We start from the raw sequence: 5000 nt of genomic DNA on the forward strand, positions 1-5000 counted from the left end.
ATACATATATATATACATATATATAAATATATATATATATATATATATATATATGATATATATTAAATATATGTGTGTTGTGTGTGTTGTGTGTGTGTGTGTGTGTTGTGTGTGAGTGTGTGTTGTGTGTGTGTGTGTGCATTAGTATGTATATATATATATATATATATATATATATATATATATATAATATACTAATATATATATATATATGTATGTATGTATATATATATTCACACACACACACAAGCCCGACCCAACACCAGCCCAGAAGGTAACCGATGCTCATGGTGGTCTGCAATTCTGCTGCGAGATAAAATGTTATTTTCTACATACATTAAAAGGTACAAGTGCCATCGAGGTGCAGGATTCAAGTTGAGTAATTTGTAAACAATCCAAAGATGGGAAAAAGTAGAAAACACACGATTATATATCCTGAAAAAACAATATGGCGAAAATGTCTGTTTGTGTATTTTCTTGTTCTTCGTTGTAAGAGTTGGAACGTAAGAATGCACAAGGGGTAATATGAGGTCTTTAGTTGTTTATATGAATATACATTTTCTCTCTGCCTTATTCTTCTTCATCTTTTTCCTTCACTTCTACCTCTTCTCCTCTTCCTCAACATATACTTCTCTCCTTTCGCCTGCTTACTCATTTTCTCTTCCTTTGCTTCAGTTTCTCTTTCTCTTTCCTCCTCTCTTCTCTTTTTTTCTTCTCTTCTTACATTCGTTCCCTGCGTTCTCTTTTCTTTTTTCCATATATCAGGATGCATGGATAAGTTACTCTGCGAATAGTGTGCATATGCGAGACATTTGAAAACTGTCAGACTGCTCAAAAATGAAGTTTAAAGACAGAAAAACTGGGCTAACCTAATATCTCTATCCTTTGTTACTTTGTTGTTCGTCAACCGTAAGTGGTATTATTCACTGTAAAATTCAGTCTCGTTTTACATTAATTTTACTAACCTTTGCAGCAACCCTTCCGCCTCATACTATGTGGTAATAGGATTGAATATCTTGGGGACCCTTTGGGGCGCTTATGAAAACTGATTTAAAGATTGCCATGGAAAAATGCGGGGAGGGGTTGATACATGACAGTGGTAACAAATGAACAAAGTTAGAGACACTCTTAAGTAGTTTTTCAGAACAAGATAACGTCACCCTCTCCACTTTACTCTTTGGCAAAGGCCAGAAAACCTCTCCCGCGCATATTAGGCAAGAAAGATATTGGATCTCATCTTCAAATGACAACTTGCCAGAATGTAGAGGTCTGCCCTTGCCAAAGCGCAAGGGGTGGAGCTCGCTTCGATTATTTTCATATGTATATTCCCAATAGTACTCTTTTATCAGTTCCTTATTGTCAACACCAAAGCTTTTCTCTCCCTGTGAGGATCCAGATCTGGAAAATTACTACATCGATTTGATTTTACAATGGCTTCCATCTACATATCTCCCTCACTGACATAGACCTAAAGGCTCCTTTTGGCTATATATTGCTAGGGTTATTTTGATGCCGTTGTCCACTCAAGCTCCGGGCAAAGGTCTCGAAAAGGTGTTAAATGGTGGATCTTCCTATTGCAGAATCACGTGTGTGTGTATATGCGTGCGCGCGCGCGTGTGTGTGTGTATGTGTGTGCGGGAAGATATATATATATATATATATATATATATATATATATATATATATATATATATATATATATATATATATATATATATATGAATATATACATGTATATATATATATATATGTGTATGTACTTTTTTCTTTCTTTTCTTACGTGGCATCACCATTGCGGTGATTGACGCACCATGTAGTTGACTGGGTTTTTATACTGGGGTGGGTGACCACTGATCCTTCCCCAGGGGAGTAGTTGTTGGTGATTCTCAACCCACCATTATATCTACGATATACTTACCCACTATCGTATCTAGGTTCAGCAAATCCGCGCAAACCCGCATGCACATTGTGCGCACGTGAGTGTGTGTGTGTGTGTGCGTGCGCGCGCATTCATGCACAGGCATATCGCCTGAGCGCGAGCGCGTGAGTATACGCACGGATTTTATATGTATGTGTGTGTGTGTGTTTGTTGACATGATACAAAGAAGTAAGACTCGAGTTCTTGGCCATATGAAATGGTGTACATTTCATTCCATTGGCGATTAACATTTTCATGAGGTCGATCTGACGTTACAGGAAAACGTAAACAGCCATATATGTAACTGTGTATTTCTGCTTGTAGTGATCTATCATTCCCCTTCAGTTCCTTCCTTAACTAATCTAACTTAAGGTGTCAGCAATAAACGAGAAGCAGTTTGATACCCATGCAAGTTTCAAGGCATCAAGCCAGTCTACCCCCTGAACAATAGAATCTTCTACGGCCTTGTTTTCTGAAATGCACTCATTGGCTGTAGTTATCGTGATGTGATTGGCTGCCAGCATTTTCACTTTTTTTGTACTAGATCGAGGGAATAGAAAATGTAATGAACAAGCGATTAAAACCCGTGTATAATCCAGCAAAAATAGGTGATTTTATATATGTCTTCAAAGGTCAACATAGGGTAAGAAAAAATAAATATGGATTATTTTAGTTTTTGCTTGGTTGTATAAAGGGAGAATATGCTCTAGATTCTGCAAATTGGAATATTACCAACAGTTATGCCACTGATAACCGATTATGGTATAAATCTGGCAGTGTACCGGAAGCCTCTTGAAAACAACAAATCGAATCTAAGAACCCTGCTCCGGCCACTGTCTTTCCAACTCGTTCGAAACATCGAATTGTATTTTCATAGAGAGAAATGGGTTAGGGGCTGCAGAATGTCACCATAATATTATAAATTCGGTTTCTCTCCTATAATGCACTACAGTAAGTACGAATAACTCCAATAATACAAGAGATAAAAACAGTCATATCTAGAAATGTTAATGATAAATAGCATGTTATATTTGTTCATATCTTTAACTGCAGAGTATCCAAATCAACGCGGTTCCTTTATTTGATTGGCCAATTAACCATGAAACACGAAACGGATGTTCCAATAATATTATTATTTCTCTTTCAGCTTTTATTATAATTAAATGACTATCCTCTGTAAACTCGCTTATTCTTTACTTATAAAGAAGGAAATATATGTTTTCGATGTGGAGGACCGCGGGGTCTGCTGAGGAGGCCAGAAAGTATCACTCTCCTTCCTGCCTTCTCTGTAAGCATGCGTGTGGAGGTGTTATTCTTTGATTGGGTGTTATTTGTTAGGGAAATGTTAATTTCTCTGTGTGTAGGAATGCCTAAGAACTCATTTGTAAGGTGAAGACGTGAAGGGCACATATAGAATAGACGATAAAAATAACGGACTCTTTCTCTCCTTGAATAGAACACGCTGGATGCCATTTGCCTCTCCGAGAAACTTGCATCAAGGGACGGCCCACCCCATTATTCCCTTGATATTTTAGAGACCCGTGGTTATGCTAACACTGTTTTCACTCATAAGTTATTTTGTGTAAGAGGGAACACACGTAACACTGACGATCGTCGGTGCAAGTGTGATCCATTTCATTTAGTTCATGTTGGTGACAAGAGAATCTGTATTAGGTTTACTCAAGAATTGATTATATATTTCTTTGTTGACGAGGTAACCAACCGCGTTGATAATGATGATTCCTGGGTGGGGAAAAGTAATAAAAGTCTGAAAGGGAAAAACTCCTCTGACTTTTAGTTATTAATAAGTAATATTGTTTTTTGTGAATTGGGAAAATAAATTTTGAAAAAAGGTTTATACATAGAATTTAATTTTTTTGAGTAACATTCAGAACCCTATGTTAATAATGCGCGCGCGCGCGCGCTCGTGTGTATGGATAGCACAGAAACTTAATTGTGTGCAAAGCAGTGACTTCCAAAAGGGCGTCCGTCACGACTAGGCGTGTGCCCTGAGGCTAGACGCCTTGTATGCCCTAGGGTTGTCCCGACACCACCGCCCTTTGATGAAAAGCGAAATGACCTCCTGACCCGAGGAACACAGGGCAGAACGCTTTCCGTTGTCACTTCGTGAACAAACCAGGAAGCCCTTGGCCCCTGGCCTGGACCCGGTCTCACTGTTGTTCCCAGTTAACATTACCTTGTGGTATTTATCGTCGTGATGTACTCTTTGTACTTATAAAGACTCAAACCTTATCAATCTAGCACTGCCAACCAGACTAGTAATGAGTCTCTCTATACCAACTAGATGTTATGGAATAAACACACACACACAAATAAACACACACACATAAACACACACACACACACACACACACACACACACACACACACACACACACACACACACACACACACACACACACACACACACACACTGTGTGGATTTATATTCAGCATCAGTATTAACAAGTAAGTATATAGTAGGAATCCTTTCCTTATAGCTTTGGAGTGTGTCAGAAGAGTAGGAGGAGGAGATATATAGCTGATCCGACGCACCCATCCATGATCCCCAAGAGAAATGAAAGGTAAAACCAGTGTTAATGCATCAGTCGCAAATACTTGGACACCAAATAGAACTTATCTATGGAATTTATGATATTTAAAATCTAAGGAATGAAATTATTATACATTCTGTGAAATTGGTGTGGTCCTGGGTACAAGAATTAAGTTTTAAAGTAAAGTAAATCGTCACGACCGGAGCATCAGGGCACAAAGAGACAAGGGGATCGGACATGTAACACAATCAAGGTCTGTGGTTGCTCGAGAGGTAATTCAGACTTTGCCATGATTGGTTACTATTCGTGGGCAAGTATAGACTTCAACCACAAGAGCCTCTCAAATTCGTAAATATTCAAGTATGATGAACTCGATAATGACGTATCTATTTATTACAGAGATCTTTGATTTGTGTGTGTTGTGTGTGTGTGTGTGTGTGTGTGTGTGTGTGTGTGTGTGTGTGTGTGTGTGTGTGTGTGTGTGTGTGTGTCCGTGTGCGAGTGTCTGTGCACGTGTGTTTTTGAGT

This window comes from Penaeus monodon, chromosome 43, assembly GCF_015228065.2.
Source record: "Penaeus monodon isolate SGIC_2016 chromosome 43, NSTDA_Pmon_1, whole genome shotgun sequence".
Lineage (NCBI taxonomy): Eukaryota > Metazoa > Arthropoda > Malacostraca > Decapoda > Penaeidae > Penaeus > Penaeus monodon.